At 48.3% G+C, this 20,721-nt stretch overlaps 1 protein-coding gene across 6 annotated transcripts in view; it reads right to left on the bottom strand.

Moving 5' to 3' along the window:
- GLIS3 (GLIS family zinc finger 3) overlaps nucleotides 1-20,327 on the bottom strand; it is a 166,647-nt gene extending 146,320 nt beyond the window's left edge. For 3 of the 6 annotated variants that reach the window (XR_009556889.1, XM_060269160.1, XM_060269163.1), the window contains exon 1: nucleotides 20,102-20,327. The gene's annotated coding sequence lies outside the window, so the exon portion shown is untranslated. The other 3 variants (XM_060269164.1, XM_060269161.1, XM_060269162.1) reach the window with 3 other exon arrangements.
- Between the last annotated feature and the right edge of the window lie 394 nt (nucleotides 20,328-20,721).

Genomic DNA, 20,721 nt, shown 5'->3' with positions numbered 1-20,721 from the left:
GAGTGTGTATCATTTAGTTGAAATGGGAGGAGGTAAAATGAGGCATGTGCTTTTGATTTAAAAGGTTGTGTGAGGGACAAGGGATACAGGGAAGTCCCTCCCATCTTAAGTTCCAGCCCATCCCCAAGCGCTGGAGAGAGTAAGGAGAGCTCTGCCTCCAGCGGAGAGTCAGGAAGTGGTGTCCGAGGCTCAGGCAAGGTTGTGGAGCCCAGGCCGCAGGTGGGACAGGAAGTTGGACGCACGGGGGGGGGAGGCCAATCCCCCCAACTCCCGAATTGCGACGCAAACGTAGGGGGAAGAGGTTGGGTCTGCCAAAGCTGTGGTGCTGGAAGAAAACGCGCCAATCGCCATTCGGGAGTTCTGACACCTCACCTTAAGGATGCATTTTTACTGCTCTGAACACTGTAAATAATCAGCACTTAATAAAAGCCTTAAAAGACCATGCTGGAGTCGTTACTCTAGAGTAGCCATACCAGGCCCTCTGACAGCAACTCCCGAATCTTTTTTTGGCTACTTTGGAGTGCAGCGATGAGCGCTCAAGAGGCTGAGCATTGGAGGCTGGAGGCCGAAGCAGCGAAGCAGGAGCTGCAGAACCTCACAGCGCACGCACAGCAGCAATTGCATGCCGCTCAGGAGGAAGCGCGAGGGGCGCAGGAGGAGCTGAACAAGCTGGTGGACCAGGTGAGGACAAAAGAGGAGACTGAGAAACAGCTAAGGGTGATGGTATTGGACCTGCAGAAAAAGTTGGAAGAGGAGAAAGCCGCTAGAGGTGGGGGGGCGCCCCAGCCGCAGCTAGTCCAAGTGAGAAGGGGACAGAGCCTAGTCACCAAGTTCAGCGGCGACCCGAGGGAGTACCTAGGATTCGAGACAGAAATAAATTATGCGCTGGAATTGCATGCAGCAGAATTCCCAGATGACGCGCACAGAGTCTCCTTTATCATAGAGCATTTGACGGGGGCCGCCCGGGAATGGGTAAGACCGCTCATCGCGCAAAAAAATCCTTGCATGAAGAACGCAAAATTATTTCTAGAAGCCTTAAAAATAATGTACGCTAGCGACAGTGAAATGGAGGCCACTAAACAGGAGCTTCATAACTTAACACAAGGAAAATCGACAGTTAGGGACTACTGGGCGAGATTCACCATGCTGGTGCACAAACTGGGGTGGGATCTGCAAAGTGAGCCAGTGAAATCAGCCTTCTACCTGGGTTTGCATGCAGACGTTAAGGATGAGCTGGCAAGAGGTCCTAGACCGCAGACTATGGATCAGTTAAGCAAAGCGGCGCTAGCGGTGGGGGTGAGACAGGAATCCAGATGGTATGACAAACAAGCGACGCGCGCAGCAAAACCTTGGTTCCCACGCTCCCAGGACAGACCACATCACCAAACCCCACCCCAGGGACCGCCCCCAGACCCGCCCAGACCAAGCCCAGAGCCGGAACCGATGGAGATCGGGGGAGCGCGCGCGCGGGCTTTTCAAACCCCGGCGGCGCCAAGACGCAAGGAGGGAAGAGGCGGGAATTGCTTTCTCTGCAACTCCCCCCGGCATCGCGTCAGAGACTGCCCTCATCGCAGAGAGTGGCAAGGAAAGGCGGGAACGGTTGTACCTTCCCCCGCTGACGCAGCACCACAGCAGGGAAACGAGACAGCCTGGCTGCAGGAGACAAGGGGCAGCAGCCAGGCACAGTCAGCAGACAACAGCCCCAGCCCGCCCACCCGCACAGAGAGGAGCAGAGCCAGCCCACCCCTCCCAGAGCAGGAGTGGTTCTAGAAGTCACGCTAACGCTCCCAAATGGCTATCCCCTGACAGTCCTCGCCTTAATTGACAGTGGTGCCTCAGCCAACTTCTTCTCGAGAAACTTTGCAGAAGAGCACCAGATCCAACTTCTGCAGCTGGATTTTCCCCTGCACGTGGCCACCATTGACGGCAGAGAGTTGCTGGGAGGGGCCATCACTCATCAACCCCCCCCCATGAGAATGACGGTGGGAAGGCACTCAGAGACACTGGCTTTCAACGTCACAACCATCTCAGACCCCCCCATCGTTTTGGGAATGAGCTGGCTGGCGCGCCACGACCCCTCCATAAGTTGGCACCAGAGATGCATCATGTTTGGGTCGGACTTTTGTCTGGAACATTGCATGCAGCACCAACCAGGGGAGGGGCCTCCGATAGCCACGGTGGCCACCATGCATGTCAAAGGGGGTGAGGCGATACCCAAGCCGTACTGGGACCTGCAGGAGGTCTTCAGCGAAGCGGAGTCCGACCACCTACCCCCACACAGGCCTTTTGACTGCCAGATCAACCTGGTGCCAGGGGCAACGATACCCCCAGCCAAGCTGTACGCCATGTCAGATCAGGAACTGGAGGATCTGCGCGCTTTCATCGACAAGAACCTCAAGCGGGGGTTCATCAGAGAAAGCAAGGCAGCAGGGGGCAGCCCGGTCTTCTGGGTGGACAAGAAAGACACGCAACAGCGCCGTCTTGTGGTGGATTTTAGACGACTGAATTCAGTGACAGAGCCAGTGGCTTTCCCCATGCCCAGAGTGGATGATCTCCTGACAGCGGCACGCAGGGGCAAGATTTTCACCAAGCTAGACCTAAGAGGGGCGTACAACTTGATCAGGATCCGGGAGGGCGATGAATGGAAAACCACGATGTTCACGCCTCTGGGCTCTTTTGAATATCTGGTGATGCCCTTTGGGTTGCAAGGGGGCTCAGCATGCTTCCAGGCCTTCATGCACCACGTCCTGGGGTCCCTCCTCTTCAAGAACTGCTTGGTCTTCCTAGATGACATCCTTATCTATTCCAATGACCCAGTGCAGCATGTGAAGGATGTCAGGGAGGTGTTGCAGCGCCTGAAGGACAACCACCTGTATGTGAAGCTGGAGAAGTGCAAGTTTCACACCAAAGAGGTGGACTTCCTGGGCTACAAGCTGTCAGACAAGGGGCTGGCGATGGACAAGGACAAGGTGCAGGCCATCCTGGACTGGCACAGCCCCAGGACGCGCAAAGATGCCCAACGCCTACTAGGCTTCGCTAACTTCTACAGGAAGTTCATCAAGAACTTCTCTCGTGTCACGGCTCCTATCACCGACTGCCTGAGAGGCAAGCAGAAGTTCCGGTGGACACCAGAGGTGCAAGCAGCGTTCGAAAGCCTCAAGAGGGTATTCGCTTCAGACCAGCACCTGTTCCACGTGGTGCAGGATGCGCCCCTACGCCTGGAGACAGATGCTTCGGACAAGGCTCTGGGAGCGATTCTGTTGCAACTGGACGCCAACAGAGAGTGGAGACCCTGTGCCTTCTTCTCCAGGAAGCTGACCCAGCCAGAACGCAACTACACAGTGTTTGATAGGGAACTTCTCGCGATCCACGCTGCGTTCCAGCACTGGCGACACTTCCTGGTGGGCGCCAAGCACCCCATCCAGGTGTGCACAGACCACAAGAACCTGGAGTTCTGGAGAACTGCCAGGGTGCTCAACCAGCGGCAGATACGGTGGGCAGAGTTCTTCTCGAACTTCAACTTCTCCATCCACTACATCCCGGGGGAGCAGAATGTCAGGGCGGATGCCCTCTCCCGCAAGCCAGAGTACATGGAGGAGGAGTTGCCACCAGCACCCAGGCACATTTTCCCCCCATCAGCATGGTCATGCGGAGCAGCAGTGGTGAGCGAGGCAGAACTCACAGCACTGACAGCAGCTGATGAATTTGCCACCCGCATCTTCAGAGAACTGAGAGGGGGGAGGGAGCAGGCCAAAGACTTTGAGGAAAGGAGGGGTTTGCTTTTTTACAGGGGAGCCCTGTACCTGCCAACCAAACAGCTGAGAGGTAAGGCCCTCAAGCAGATGCACAACAACCCAACGGCGGGTCATTTCGGAAGGGACAAAACCACTCACCTAGTCATGAGACACTTCTGGTGGCCAGGGGTGCGGGAGGATGTTCGGGATTATGTAAGGGGATGTGACACCTGCCAGCGAGCAAAGGTGGTCAGAGCGCCACCAGCAGGTTTGCTGGAGCCATTAGCCACACCGCACAGGCCGTGGGAAGTAGTGTCCATGGACTTCATCACAGACCTGCCGTCGTCCAGGGGCAAGACCGCAGTGTTGGTGGTGGTGGACCTCATGTCCAAAATGTGCCACTTTATACCGTGTGCCAGGGCGGTCTCGGCAGAAGAGACGGCCAAACTGTTTGTTGACCACGTATTCAGACTGCATGGATTGCCTTTAAGAGTTATTTCGGATCGTGGCCGCCAATTTGTTTCCAGTTTCTGGCGGCGGCTAATGAACCTCCTGCAGGTGGAGGTCAGTTTGTCTACGGCTCGGCACCCGCAGACCAATGGACAGGCGGAGCGGGTCAACGCCATTCTGCAGCAGTACCTGAGATGTTACGTCAGCCAGAGGCAAACGGACTGCGTGGATCGCCTGCCACTGGCAGAATTTGCCTACAACAATGCGGTGCACGTCTCCACAGGGGTGTCGCCCTTTAAGGCCAACTACGGGCGCGACCTCAGATCTTTCCCGGAGAGGGAGGGGGAGGAGGAGGAAGAGGGCCCACAAGCAGAGGATTGGGCAGAGGACCTGGAGACGGTGCACCAGCAGCTCAGAGAACACTTGGAGAGGGCCAAGGAAGCGTACAAGAAGGGGGCAGATCGCCACAGGCGACCGGGAGAGGTCATCAGGGTGGGGGACAAGGTTTGGTTATCCTCGGAAGGTCTTCCCACCAGGGGGCGATGCAAAAAGTTAGCACCCAGGAGGCTGGGCCCCTTCACGGTCACGCAACAGGTCAACCCGGTAGCCTTCAGGCTAGCACTGCCGGAGGACATGAGAGTGCACCCAGTGTTTCATAGATCACTGCTGTCGCCGTACAGGGAAAGTACCAGGTTCAGGGACAGCGATCAGCCTCCAGAGGGAGGGGGGGAGACGGGAGACGCCCGACAGCTCAATGAGGCAACTGAGATTTTAGACTCAAGGAGAGGGGTGAGAGGGCTGGAGTACCTGATAGCATGGGAGGACACTCCGCCGTCCCACAATGAGTGGATACCGGCCACGGAAGTACCTGAGGAATTTTTAGTGGAAGAGTTCCACGCCCTGTTCCCCCACAGGCCCAAGCCCTGGCACATGGAAAGGGAGGGAGAGGGGGAGGGGCAGGAGGAAGGGATAGCAGGCAGCAGCTCTCCATGGAGATGGGAAGCGGAATTTGAGGACACGGAAGAAGAGGTGTGGGTTTCACCGAGGTCGACGACGTCAGAGGCAGGAGAGGACTGGCAGAACATTTTTACTCCCACCAGCTCTGACGCCACTGACTTCTTGGGATTCCCGTCTTCTCAGGGGGAAGGAGAAAGATCGCAGGATTGGGGGGAAATTTTTACACCCACAGGCTCGGATGCCACAGACTTCTTGGGGTTTCACTCGTCCCCAGCAAGCAGAGAGCCACTAGGGAGGGGGGGAGAGGAGCCTGGGAGGGGGGTGGATGTGAGGGACAAGGGATACAGGGAAGTCCCTCCCATCTTAAGTTCCAGCCCATCCCCAAGCGCTGGAGAGAGTAAGGAGAGCTCTGCCTCCAGCGGAGAGTCAGGAAGTGGTGTCCGAGGCTCAGGCAAGGTTGTGGAGCCCAGGCCGCAGGTGGGACAGGAAGTTGGACGCACGGGGGGGAGGCCAATCCCCCCAACTCCCGAATTGCGACGCAAACGTAGGGGGAAGAGGTTGGGTCTGCCAAAGCTGTGGTGCTGGAAGAAAACGCGCCAATCGCCATTCGGGAGTTCTGACACCTCACCTTAAGGATGCATTTTTACTGCTCTGAACACTGTAAATAATCAGCACTTAATAAAAGCCTTAAAAGACCATGCTGGAGTCGTTACTCTAGAGTAGCCATACCAGGCCCTCTGACAGGTTGCATCCCTCCTTCTTCTGCTACTTATTCTCATTTGTGAATGTATCTAGCGCAGTGTGGAATGCACAGTGTTTAAGTCAACTGACAGCTTCATTTCAATTTTCTGTCCTTTTGGTGTCACCAGATGTCATTGGTCTCCAACTCCCATCACTCCCATGCAGCAATTAGGGGGGTTGTACATGAGCAACTTCTGGAAGGCCACAACTTTTCCAGCCCTCTTTTACACTGTCTGGACAAATCTCTCAATTTCAGTTTCTCATGTTTCCAAGTTTATGTTTCCTTTTTCACATTTCTGCAGCAGCTTGCAGGGGGGAAATTAAGTCCTCATAAAAATTTATCTGAATTTTAGTGTAAATTTCTCCGAACATAACATTTCTGTATGCAACTTCCCCTGATATACACATTTTGGCACGGACCTTCCCCATATATGATACATTTATGTTTTAATAAATATATGCATTTTTACTTTTACCTAACATGCACATTTTTTGTACACATTATTTGGCTGGAGAACAGCATCACAAAATCTAGAGAAGTGTGAATTTCTAAGGATAGAATCATAGAGTTGGAAGAGACCACAAGGGCCATCCAGTCCAACCCCCTGCCAAGCAGGAAACACCATCAAAGCATTCCTGACAGATGGCTGTCAAGTCTCCGCTTAAAGACCTCCAAAGAAGGAGACTCCACCACACTTCTTGGCAGCAAATTCCACTGTCGAACAGCTCTTACTGTCAGGAAGTTCTTTCTAATGTTTAGGTGGAATCTTCTTTCTTGTAGTTTGAATCCATTGCTCCGTGTCCGCTTCTCTGGAGCAGCAGAAAACAATCTTTCACCCTCCTCTATATGACATCCTTTTATATATTTGATCCTTTTATATATTTGGCTATCATATCACCCCTTAACCTTCTCTTCTCCAGGCTAAACATACCCAGCTCCCTAAGCCGTTCCTCATAAGGCATTGTTTCCAAGCCTTTGACCATTTTCGTTGCCCTCTTCTGGACATGTTCCAACTTGTCTGTATCCTTCTTGAACTGTGCTGCCCAAAACTGAACACAGTACTCCAGGTGAGGTCTGACCAGAGCAGAATACAGTGGTACTATTACTTCCCTTGATCTAGACGCTATACTCCTATTGATGCAGCCCAGAATTGCATTGACCTTTTTAGCTGCTGCATCACACTGTTGACTCATGTCAAGTTTGTGATCTACCAGGACTCCTAGATCCTTTTCACATGTACTGCTCTCAAGCCAGGTGTCTCCCATCCTGTATCTGTGCCTTTCATTTATTTTGCCCAAGTGTAGTACTTTACATTTCTCCTCGTTAAAATTCATCTTGTTTGCTTTGGCCCAGTTGTCTAATCTGTTAAGGTCATTCTGAAGTGTGATCCTGTCCTCTGGGGTGTTAGCCACCCCTCCCAATTTGGTGTCATCTTCAAACTTGCTCAGGATGCCCTCAAGCCCATCATCCAAGTCATTGATGAAGATGTTGAATAAGACTGGGCCCAAGACAGAACCCTGTGGCACCCCACTAGTCACCACTCTCCAGGATGAAGAGGAGCCATTGATGAGCACCCTTTGAGTTCAGTCAGTCAGCCAGTTACAAATCCACTGAATGGTAGCATTGTCTAGCCCGCATTTTACCAGCTTCTTTACAAGAATATCATGGGGCACCTTGTCAAAGGCCTTGCTGAAATCAAGATAGGCTACATCCACAGCGTTCCCTTCATCTACCAGGCTTGTAATTCTGTCAAAAAATGAGATCAGATTAGTCTGACATGACTTATTTTTCAGAAACCCATGCTGACTTTTAGTGATCACAGCATTCCATACTAGGTGCTCAGAGACCGTTTGCTTAATGATCTGCTCTAGAATCTTTCCTGGTATTGATGTCAGGCTGACTGGGCGGTAATTGTTTGGGTCCTCCCTTTCCCCCTTTTTGAAAATAGGGACAACATTTGCCCTCCTCCAGTCTGCTGGGACTTCGCCTGTTCTCCAGGAATTCTCAAAGATTATTGCCAGTGGTTCTGAAATCACCTCTGCCAGTTCTTTTAATACACTTGGATATAGTTCATCTGGCCCTGGAGACTTGAATACATCTAAATTAGCCAAGTATTCTTGTATTACCTCCTTACTTATTCTGGGCTGTGTTTCCCCTGCTGAATCATCTGCTCCATATTCTTCAGGTTGGGCATTGTTTTCTTTTTTGGAGAAGACTGAGGCAAAGAAGGAATTGAGGAGTTCTGCCCTTTCTCTGTCCCCTGTTCGCATTTCACCACCTTGTCCTCTAAGTGACCCCACTGTTTCCTTGTTCTTCCTTTTGCTACGGACATACCCATAAAAGCCCTTTTTGTTGCTTTTAACCTCTCTAGCAAGCCTGAGTTCATTCTGTGCTTTAGCTTTTCTGACTTTGTCTCTACATGTGCTGGCTATTTGTTTGAATTCCTTTCTGGTGATTTCCCCCTTTTTCCATTTTTGGTACATATTCCTTTTAAATCTTAACTCAGTTAAAAATTCTTTAGATAGCCACCCTGGCTTCTTTAGGCACCTTCCATGTTTCCGTCTCATTGGTATTGCCTGAAGTTGTGCTTTTAATATCTCCCTTTTAACAAACTCCCAACCATCATGAACTCCCTTCCCTTTTAGTATTTTTGTCCATGGGATTTCACCCAGAGTTTCCCTAAGTTTTCTGAAGTCGGCTTTCTTAAAGTCTAGGATTTGAGTCTTAGTATGCTTGGTTGCTCCTTTCCGCTGAATAATAAACTCCAGAAGAGCATGGTCACTCCCACCTAATGATCCTGCCACTTCTACCCCACTAACCAGGTCATCACTATTGGTTAGGACCAGATCTAAAATGGCTGATCCTTTTGTTGCTTCTCCCACTAGCTGTGTTTCAGTTTGGTATATTGGTTCAGAAAGCATGAGTTAGGTAGATTTGCTTTAAAATCTGAACCAAACAGAGTTTCTCCCCCATGTCAAATATGTACTGGGTGGAATATCATCTTCATAATTAGCTCAGAGGTGTGGAGAAGACTTCTGAAGGAGAAGCTCTCATTTGGATAAAGGAAATATGAATAAGTTAAAGTGTTGTGGATGTTCTGGGTGATAATTAGAATGATTTTCAAGGAATATGTGAAAATGTGTTCACCAATAAAATTGTGAGGAAGCAGCTTTCCTTTCCTCACTGTAACTGCCCAGGGATGGCCCACCCATGTGGCAAGGTGAGGCAACCGCCTCAGGTGGCAGGAGCTACAGAGGCAGCAGATCAGTCTCAAAGGAATGTATTGCCTGTTGCTGCTGCTGCTGCTGCTGTTGCTGCTGCTGCTGCTGCTACAACAGTCACAGCAATGGCTGCAGCATGCTCCTTGGAGGCCAGATCTGCCGCCTCCTCAGCAGCTTCCCCATGCTACCTCGATAGCAGCCTCTTGGCGAACAGGAGGCACCAATGGTCTCCTCTTACTTCTAGGGAGAAAGTAGTGGTGGCTGCCCTCTCAGGTTTCCTGCATACCCTCCAACATGTCTCTGATGAAAATAGCGACATTCGAATTATTATTATTATTATTATTATTATTATTATTATTATTATTATTATTCCCTGCCCATCTGACTGGTTTGCTGCAGCCATTCTGGGCAGCTTCCCACATATATTAAAACATAATAAAACATTAAACATTTTTAAAACTTCACTATACATGGCTGCCTTCAGTTGGCTCAGGGGATGGATAACTCCAACAATTCTCTGATGAAAATAGGGATATCCTAAGGAAAAGTGGGACATTCCAGGATCAAATCAGAAACTGACACTTGGAGGGCCTGCACATGCCCAGCGTGATTCAGAACAGGCCCCCTCCCACCCCCTACAACAGCCTTTGAGTCCCACTTCAACCATTGGATGACTTGCCCCCTCTCCCATCTGCAATGCTCTTCTGCAGCTGCTGGAGCGGCAATGGGCTGATTGCTTGCTGCTGCCGCTGCTTGAGACAAGCACTGGCTAATCCTCTTTCCCGGACTTGGCAGCAGCAGCACTTGTGAGGGAAATGGGGATATTCCGGGATCAAATCAGAAACCAGGTTGGTTTTCATAATTCTGGGACTGTCCCTGGAAAATCAGTACGCTTGGAGGGTATGTGTATGTGAACATACACTATATGGACATAACCCTTCCTCCCTCTCCCTTTCTCTCTCACACACAAAAGCACACATATGCAACACTCACATACTATACTACTCTATATCATCTATATCAGGGGTCAGCAAACTTTTTCAGCAGGGGGCCGGTCCACTGTCCCTCAGACCTTGTGGGGGGCCGGACTATATTTGGGGGGGGGAAATGAACGAATTCCTATGCCCCACAAATAACCCAGAGATGCATTTTAAATAAAAGGACACATTCTACTCATGTAAAAACATGCTTATTCCCGGACCGCATCCAGCCCCGGGCCTTAGTTTGGGGACCCCTGATCTATATTAAGTAGCCTAATCCTATGTTAAAAGCAACAGCAAGATTCCTATTAACAACTCTGAGAAGTTGCAGATTCCAGCTCAATTTATATAACTCAAAAAGATAAATGTTAAATTGTTAGCTTCCATTGTTTAAGTTGCAGATTGTAGGAACATTTATTGATTACAAGCAATATCATTTGTTTTCATGCCTGGCTGCAACATAAATCACATTTTGCCATTCAACCAGGGACAGATGGGGCTGAATGTTCTTAGATTCCCAGGGTTTGTTTTATTAAAGCAGAATGTACCTTGCCCTAACACAGGTGACTGGGTCTTGAGAAAAAGAACATGAAAACAAAGAGGAGTCATTCTCTTGGTGAAACCGTGTGCACTACAGCATTATAAATCTACAGCAAATCAAATCCATTCCTGTCTGTAGCTTTAAAATACATTATAAAAGTGCAAACATAATAAGCAGGAGATTACACACTGCACATTCATTAAGTTTTCTTCAGAAACAATGTACTTTGATTACCTGACAGAGGTATATTTATATGCAATGCAGTACGCAGAGGGTCTTATCTGGTCTACGTCAATGCATTCTTCATGGTTCTAAAACGTCTTTTTTTGTTCTTAGTTGTTTCCTTTAAAATGTATGTTACACTATGCAGCAATAGGTTTTTGACGGGGCAAAAGAAAGAAAGAAATGCTGCTTTCTGACATCATGTTAAAACATAGTTTAATGTGGTGTGAAGAGGCCTATTTAAGCCTTGGGTTCCACCACCCCTCTTCTACTCTGCTGAAAGGAGCATTTCAGAAGCTTCCTCCTTTGCTTAGTCACAGCTTGTCATCACTTGAGGAGAAAGGGTGTGCGGTGGCAGTGCCCCCCTGGGACGCTCACTCTGCCCCCACAGGCGGCTAGCCCCGCCACCGGCTGCACAGCATGTGCACCGCCCCAGGTGTCGGAGCAGATAGCTCTGCCTCTGCTTGTCATGTCATCTGAACTGAACAACTGTGGCTCATGTTAACTATGGTTTGTATGAAACAAACAAAGGTGACACCATGGAAGCGAGAACAAGCTTGTTTTCGCCTGCTCTGGAGAGTAGAACTCAAACCAGTGGCTTCAAGTTACAAGAACAGACCCTCCAAGTGTCTTTATTTTCCAGGGACATCCCTGATTTACTTACAGAAGCCACCCCAGTTTCTGATTTGATCCTGGAATCTCTTTTCCTTAGGATGTCCCTATTTTCACTGGAGATAAATTGGGGAGTATGGAGTTATCTGACCCCTGAGCCATCTGAAGGCAATTCTGTATAGGGAAGCTTTTAAAAATGTTTTATTATGTTTTTATATCTGTTGTAAGCTGCCCAGAATGGCTGGGGCATCCCAGTTAGATGTGTGGGGTATAAATAGTAGAATTATCATTATGGAATGGGAGAAACGTTGGAGGATATGCAAGAAAGGAGATTCCAACTAAACACCAGAAAAAAACTTTCTGACAATACAGCTCTTTAAGAATCAGTGTGGCATGATTTCATTTTGCTACACTGCTCAGAACCCTGATAGTCACATTCTATGCAAGTTGCAGCTTCCAGCTTCCTATGTAAAAAGCACATTGTAATGGTCTACTTGGAATGGATTGTTGTGACCAGGTTATCCTGGTCCAGAAAGAATACGGAGCTGGTGAATCAGCCAAAGCTTGAAATTGAAACCAATTCTGCCTCAAGTAACAGTAGTGAATCCAGGGATACCCCTTCAGGAAGAGTGCAATCCATTCAAAACAGGTTACTTTCTCAAATCCCCAAGTCAGGGACCACCCACCATAGCACCTCTGCCTTGCTGGGATTCAGTCTTAGGCTGGATCGAGACACACCAAAGAGCGTTTCAATTAAACATGTTGTAAGCAGTTCGAAAGCACGTCAAAATGCAAGTAGATAAATAGGAACCGCTACAGCGGGAAGGTAAACGGCGTTTCCATGTGCTGCTCTGGTTTGCCAGAAGCGGCTTTGTCATGCTGGCCACATGACCTGGAAGCTATACGCCGGCTCCCTCGGCCAATAATGCGAGATGAGCGTGCAACCCCAGAGTCGGTCACGACTGGACCTAATGGTCAGGGGTCCCTTTACCTTTAAACTTTATATGAGAAATCGGGTTGGCAGGAACAGAACTCCACAGCGCCATCTGGTGTCACATTGTTATAAAGCATATACAGTGGTACCTTGGTTCTCAGACTTAATCTGTTCCAGAAGTCCATTCCAAAACCAAAGCATTCCAAAACCAAGGCACACATTCCCATAGAAAGTAATGCAAAATGGATTAATCCGTTCCAGACTTTTAAAAACAACCCCTAAAACAGCAATTTAATATGAATTTTACTATCTAATGAGACCATTGACCCATAAAATGAAAGCAATAAACAATGTACTGCAGTCACATAATCAATCAATCAGTAACTGAACTGGGTTCCACATAGTCACACACACAAAAATCAAGAGCTGCAAAAGCACGAAATAAATAGCAAAAGTAGACAAACCTCAGCGTAACACTCAAAACGGATGTGTAGCACTCAAATTGTCAGCATAACACTCAAAACAGAGCACGTTTGGCTTCCAAAAAAAGTTTGCAAACTGGAACACTTACTTCCAGGTTTGTAGTGTTTGGGTTCCAAGTTGTTTGAGTACCAAAGTGTTTGAGAACCAAGGTACCACTGTACAACACATATAAAGTGCTTTTTCTTTGCCAATGTAGCTGAGTGCTCAGTTTAAGTTTCTATGGACTATGCATTGGCTGCATAGAATGTTGGAAGATACAAATGTACATATATACATAGGAGTATAGAGATAATACAAATTGTAATCAGTAGAGTGAAAGAGCCATGAAATGCAGGCGTTATAATCTGTGAATTCTATGCCAAATCTGTGTGTGAGAGAGAGAGGGGGGGGGCACAGTGACAATTAGCAACAGCAATAATTGGTGATAACACATTCTTCCAAGGTTTGCTAGATTAATTTACCAATCCTGAAGTGGGAGAGAAAACCTTCATCTTAACTGAGGGTGTTTCTGGACAGGGGATTAATATCACAAATGTGTGATTTAAGCATTGCAAAAAGTTTGTTGGCAACCTGTTTATCTTTTCAGATTTTCTACAGAAAGGATAAATTCAGTTTAAATGTGGAGGAGGAATATTAGCTGCCATGCTGTGTTGATAATGTTGTGTGAAGAATAGACAGTATGAGAGCACTGATTCCACAATAAAAGCCCATCGGAATCCTAAATGTATATCAAAAGGACCAAATCAAATTTACTGAGCTATAATGTATCACTAGATTTGAGTTACTGTATTTCTATTACAGACTTGAGCTCTGGCCATTAACTTCTACATACAGGAGTGGCAACAGAGGGAGGAATGATTTCAATAACCAAAATAAGCTTTGCAACAATTCAAAATCAAGGCTACAAGAACATTCAGTTGCATTTCAAATTTAAGAGAAATACGTTTCTTCTTCGGGTTTGCAGAATCACCTTCTGTTTGCCCATAGTATGTGTAATATTTTGCGGTGGGAGAATCGTGTAAGAATAAGAGGGGGAAGGGTAGCTCTGTTAGGCTGCTGCAGCAAAACTAACAAAGAGCCTTGTGATAACTTTAAAGAGTAACAAATTTATTGTTATTATTTCATCCACAACAGTTTATAGATAATAAATTTAGATCGGTGGTGACATCATAAAGAATGGATCTGCAGTAGATATGGGAGCCAGCTCCTAGGTGCCACCCCCAACAAAAACCACAACACTCCAGCCCCAGTGCTTGGTTTCAATGAAGAGAATCTCTAATGCTTAGGTCTGTAGAGAAACCATATTGATTTGAAAGCCCGGCCTCCTCATGCCAGATATTCATAGAGCTGCCTATGCTCTGTGATAGGGAAAGAAACTTTGCACGTGCCTAAAAGCATTCTCCTCCTTAATGCAACTTCACATGTTCCAGGAGATGTTTGGGGGATGGTGCTCTGAGGGCTGAAAGACAGACAAGTCTTCCATCCAAAGATTGAGACCAGGACATAAGACTGGTCAGGATCCACCCTATTCCTGGGAACAGGGCTTTTTTTCAGTCAGAACTTCAGTTATGGCACATCTCAGGTGGGTGCCATTGTCCTTATAAGAGAACAAGGGAGGTGTTTGTGGTGAGCTCCAGCACCTCTTTTTCTAGAATAATAGCACTGCCTGTGACTGTAATTTGTTCTGTTTTAATACTGAATTTTGGATTGTTTTGACCCACTGCTGGTAATAAATTTAATCATCACTATCCGTGTGCACTGGTGGCGCTTCATGCTCTGGTACTGGGGGGCTGGCGCATGTCCTGGGGGTGGAGCTGACGTGCATCCTGGGGGCAGGGCACGTCACCTGCAGGGGCATGGCACGCATCCTGGGGGGCTCCACCTGTGGGGGCGTGGCATCCAGCACAGGGGGGGCAGCCACAATGGCACCCTGCCAGGATCGTGCTGTCAGGGGCGGAGCGCTCCCTCCACACTCCTCTTCCTCCGCCAGTGTCCGTGTGGGCCATTAGACACCTTCAATACAGTCAAGTCAGTGATACCATCATTCCCGAGAGATTTGCAGAACATTTCCAAGTCAAATTAATGATCAGTGACAATATGTAAAGGCTACAACATTAAACTCCTTCTCTAGTAAGCACCTATCAGTCCTTTCTGGCATTTATTTTATTATAATAACAATATGCATGTTTAAGAGCCAAACTAGAAGTGACTTGGGAAATCTGTGATGAGGATCTTTTAAATAATAGTAATAATAATAAGCAGCAACTCTGGGAGAAGGTTTTAATCTTTTTCTCTTATTTGCTTTCTACAGTATTAACCCATCCTAGCTGCTATTAGCTGCAAAGGAGAGAAAATACAAGGACAGCATCTGAACCTCGATTATCTGTTTTCTAATAACAGCTTTAATCGGCTGAAGATTTGCATCCCAGAAAGGACCTGGGAAGAAAGGGCTAAGCCAGGGGGTCCCCAAACTAAGGCCCGGGGGCCGGATGTGGCCCATTCGCCTTCTAAATCTGGCCCGCGGATGGCCCGGGAATCAGCATGTTTTTACATGAGTAGAATGTGTTCTTTATTTAAAATGCATCTCTGGGTTATTTGTGGGGCCTGCCTGGTGTTTTTACATGAGTAGAATGTGTGCTTTTATTTAAAATGCATCTCTGGGTTATTTGTGGGGCATAGGAATGCGTTCATATTTTTTTTCAAAATATAGTCCGGCCCCCCACAAGGTCTGAGGGACAGTGGACCGGTCCCCTGCTGAAAAAGTTTGCTGACCCCTGGGCTAAGCACTCTTTCAGAGTGCCACTTCCCTCTAATTCACATACAATATATTAGATCCTAATTAGATTCCCCCCCCCATTTTGGCCCTGACTGTGCCCAGATAGCAAAAATTGTGTGGTTTTAAAAGTCAGATTTTTACAGCCGACTCCCAACCCCCAACCCCACCACAACTACCACTAAGACATGGCCATAATAATTTCCCAGTTCAAAGAAGGGGGAACGAGGGAAAAGGAGAGATATGGATGCATTATTACTTTTTAAAGTTCCTAGACAGAATTGAAATAAACACATTCAAAATGCACTTCACTTAAAAACGCCAACCTGTTCTATGGAGAGATCCAGCTTAAATAAAAGTCATTCTCCCATGGTCAGTTCTGCACACGCTGCAGTAATCATGCCAAATTTCATTCAATCCACTTACCAATATCCCAGAGCTTGAATGAGGGATACAAAGAAGGAAGGCTCTTAAGGAAACTCACAAGTTGTACCTCCTGACTGTTTTCACTGCTTGTCAAATCCTGCCCATTGTAGATTTCTATAAAGGACACATACCGTGTTTCTCCGAAAATAAGCCATACCCCAAAAATAAGCCAAAGTGGTAGGCAGTTTAACCTTGTAGGTTAAACTGTACCATACTTAAAAATAATAATAAGACATCCCCTGAAAATAAGCCACCGTGTGTTTTTTTGAGGGAAAATAAATATAAGATGGTGTCTTATTTTTGGAGAAACACGGTAGTAAGTAACACAAGAAGCTGCCTTATTTGGAGCCAGACCTAACCTAGCTCAGTATGATCTACACACTGACTTGAATAAAATATGGGGGGGGGCAAGTAATGGTACATGGACATCATTTGAATGGCAATGCCCGTCAATTTTTTTCAAATATTTTATTGGGGATGGCAAAGACCCCTCAGTCCTTAGGAGTTGGTTCCTAAGCTGACAGCAGCTCTCCAAGGTTTCAGACAGGGAACTTTCACAGCCCTATCTGGAGATTCTGGGGATGGAACATGAGGCCTGTTTCATAGAATCAAAGTTGGAAAGGACCCTGAGGATCAACTAGTCCAACCTCCTGCAATGCAGGAATATGCAGTTGTCCCATACAGGGATCAAACTTGCAACCTTGGTATTCTCAGCACCATGCTCTAAACAACTGAACTATTGAGGCCTTTGAATACAGAACAGATTATCTACCATGGGACTATAACTTTCCCCCCAAATATAGTAGTTAAGGGGATTGCCACAGAAAGTAAAAGGGGAACTAGCCCAATTCTGGCTGTCTATACTTTGAATGCTGAGGCATCCCACATTTTCAGGGCAGAGAATCACCATATGAAATCTTCAGATGTTTCTTGTGCATCATGGAAACCAATTACAAATTACTGACAAGCCCACTGCAAAGTTTACATCTGAAGCAGGTCCAATCTATTGTCTCTGGATACATCATGGGGGAAACACTAACTGGCCCTCTCTACTGTCCTTGGTTTCTGAGCTATTATAGGAGTGTGGTAATGACTGCTTCTCTGTGAGGCCAATAATGCACAGTGCTAACATCCTCACTATGCAGATTGATAGGTTACGCAGAACAATGGGCACTTCAATTGTTGCTATTTTCAGGTGGGATTCAGTCACATATCAGCAAATTCGGGTTCCACAATTAAAACTGATTTGGTGCTCCTGCACCCAAAGTAAATGTGCTTTCCCCCCAAACCAGAGTTTTTATGATATGGAAAGTGATGGGAAAATGCATTAAAGTGTGGGATAATGATGACTTGATGCAACATGGTATAAAGAATGAATGGTCAATAAATAGGCAATGCCATCTAACCTCCATGCAAGCTTTGCACAAACAAATTAAGATGCATGTTCACTAAATAGGTTTTCTGGAAGTGCCCAATGTTAAGACTTCAGTCCTAAGCATATACAGTCATACCTTGGTTCTCAAACGGAATCCATTATGGAAGTCTGTTCGACTTCGGAAAATGTTTGAAAACCAAGGCATAGCTTCCAGTTTGCTGCAGGAGCTTCCTGCACTCAGAAGCCATGGAAGCTGCGTCAGACATTCTGCTTCCAAAAAAACATTCGCAAACCGGAACACTCACATCTGGGTTTGCAGTGTTCGGGAGCCAAAATGTTCGAGAACTAAGCTGTTAAAAAACCAATTTACTATGAGTAAAGTCTCATTGCCCTCATTAGCACTTACTTTTGGGTTAACATGCATTGGCTTGTGCTTTGGCCTGTGACCTCCACTATTAAAATTGCCTGCCTCTGTGGAGAGTGCCATAATCAGAGTATCCTTTCTGGAGATGGACTGGGTGTGAACCTGCTCAGTTTCTAAAGTATATTCACACAATTCAAAGCAAGTCTGGTATGAGAGGATGGCACTCTAGACATGCTCTAATACATTATCTATTAGTATTACTTCAAATGTTCTAAGATTTTTTGTACCTTTGTAGGTACAAAACTATTGCTTGGAGAAGTTGGATTAAAGCAGCCATGCCCCTTAGGTTCAAGGTTGCATGTGCCAAGAGTTGCTGTGAGGATGAAAAAGCAATAGCAACAGTCTTCCACAACTTGCAAAGCCATCATACGACATACTTGGGGGGGGGGACCCATCTCACTGGGGGTGTTTACACTACTTAGAATTTAGTTGCTAGCCCTGAATTTCCTCTTCCTCCCTATTTTTGGTTACAGGATTTCACTATAGTAAGACTGCAGAGAGTCATCTACTGCTCTGCCCAGATTTTTCTGATAACTCCGTGTTCAACACGGAAGATTAAACACACCTGAAACACAGAGAGATTGCAAAGGCTATTTTAAATTTCAAGTTCCTATAGGCATCAGTAGAAGCAAAGCAAGCGCAGGAGGGGAGAAATCCAATAGGTTTTTATATCTAAACACGTTTAATCATCAGCAAGATGACAAATCTCCCGAAGAGAATATATGTCTCAACTTTTTCAGACATTGTTCTCTGCCCTCCCATTTCAGTAGCAGGCTTTGAAAAACTTGAGAGAGCGAAAACGAGAGGAGAGAGAAAGAGAGCGAGCCCTAAGAATAAATCCGAAAGGAATTAACGAAACTTTGGAGCGGGGTATCGGGTGGCGTGGCGAATAAAACATCGCAAATTAAAATATACTCCCGTGGAAAGAAGGACGGGAACTTTACATCGTACAGAATTGGGCCAAGTTGTTTAAGCGGGGGCTTGAGAGGGGGGCATTCCTATTTTCCCTGAAGACGTGACCGTGCTCTCAGGCATATCACTTGGGTGTCACATATTCCGAACATGCCCATCATCGCGCTGACACATCAATGCGTGTTCAAGCCGCCGACGAGGAAGCGCCCCTTCCATTCCTCGGAGCAATTGGGGAAAAGGCGGCTTCGCGACCGTACTTACATCTGCCCGCTTTCCCTTCTCCTTCCCCTAAGCTCTTAAGGCCACAGACCGCTTTGTTTTGCTCGCAAGGACTTTCACGCGCTTCCTGAGTCTGACCACCGCGCGTAGCCCATTCAGCGCCCCCTGCGCGCCGCCTTCACACGCGCAGAAACGCCGCCCGCGACACGCCGCGTCCCCTCCCCGCCTCCCTCCGCGTGAGATACGTACTCTCTCCGCTGTCCTCGCTCGCCCGCTCTTCGGCCCCTTCTTCGGACTCGGCAGCTGCCCGGGGACCACGAAGGCGCCCGCACTCCTGCCGCCGCTCCGCCCGTCGCCCTGCCAAGAAGCCGCCGCGTCGTGCGTGCGCCCTCCCCGGCCAGCGCCGCGCCCCTCGGGCTTCTTTCGCCGCCGCCGCCGCCGCCGCCGATGAGGCAGTTCTGAAGGGCGTCCCCTCGCCGCGCTGCGCCCAGTGGGAGCCCGCTTTTCGCGCCCGCCCCCTTTGCCTGGGGCGCAGCTGAGCAAAGTTCCTATGGCAGCGTCCGCTTCACCAGGTAACCCGGTTGCCCACAACAAAGCGCCAGGTGCTGCTCGGGGGCGCGACGCCCCCGACCTACCGCTGTGCCTGCCTACCTTTCCCTCAGACAAGAAGGACAAGCACCACTTATGGGGTGGGGGCTGGCAAAGTTCAAGCACGCGCTACGCGGGTCTCCCACCTGTCCGGCCCCCTTGGGGGAGGCTCTCGGTTGGAGCAGGAATATTTCCAGTCAAGAGCGCGAGGGCGAGGGAGCCGGAAGATGGAGATTGCGAAGGGGTGTTCTCTCTCTCTCTCTCTCTCTCTCTCTCTCTCTCTCTCTCTCTCTCTCTCTCTCTCTCTCTCTCTCTCTCTCTCTCTCTTTCTCCTTCTTTCTGGACCCTGGTTTTTTCCTCCTTCTGGAACCGTCCCCTTCCCCCTGCCTCCTCGCTTTAGACTTTTCCCTCACAAGTTGGGGTACAGGTAGGGTTGCCATAAAGAGGACACATTTGCCGACTGTTACTTTTAGCTATGGATCGCTATGACGACTCTCATTTTACATACCCATGAAAAAGAGAACGTGTCCTGGAAAATATGACGTATGGCAGGCACAGCTCATATGGCCCGCGCGACCCCCGAGCCAGGCTGCCTGCGGGGTTTGGGGACAGGCGGCGATGGTCGCCTCGTCCGGGTCGGGTGGAGGTCCATCTCCCGTTCTGTACAAGAGACAGGCGCCCAAGTTGCGCCGCCCGCCGGAGAGAAATAGCGGGAGCGCTGCCCGCCCGCAGCCTGTCGAGTGGCAGCTCCTCGGGGCGGGCGAGGCGCGTTAATGGCGAGACCCAGAGAGTCTCTGTCGCCACGGGCAAATGAGTCATCTACGCTGGCAGCCGGGAAAGCGCGTGGTGGCCCTTCGCTGCCTTCCCGACCGTGTCTGTGTGTGTTGCTTGATGGTTGTGTGTGTGTCATTTCACGGTATGACGGCCACAAGCCAGTCATGCACACAGAACTTTCTCCCCTTCTTTTTCCTCAACGTCCGTTTCCCCTTACAGTACTGTATTTCTGCAAAGTTTCAGAGAGACCTCTCACAACCGTCCCAATGAAACTCCATCCAAAGAGACCTTCCACAGCAGGTGAAAACAAGCTTGCTCCACCTTCCATGTGACAGCCTTTGAGATATTTGAAGA

This window comes from Zootoca vivipara, chromosome 16 (genome assembly GCF_963506605.1).
Source record: "Zootoca vivipara chromosome 16, rZooViv1.1, whole genome shotgun sequence".
NCBI lineage: Eukaryota > Metazoa > Chordata > Lepidosauria > Squamata > Lacertidae > Zootoca > Zootoca vivipara.
This window is presented reverse-complemented; position numbering and strand designations above follow the sequence as displayed.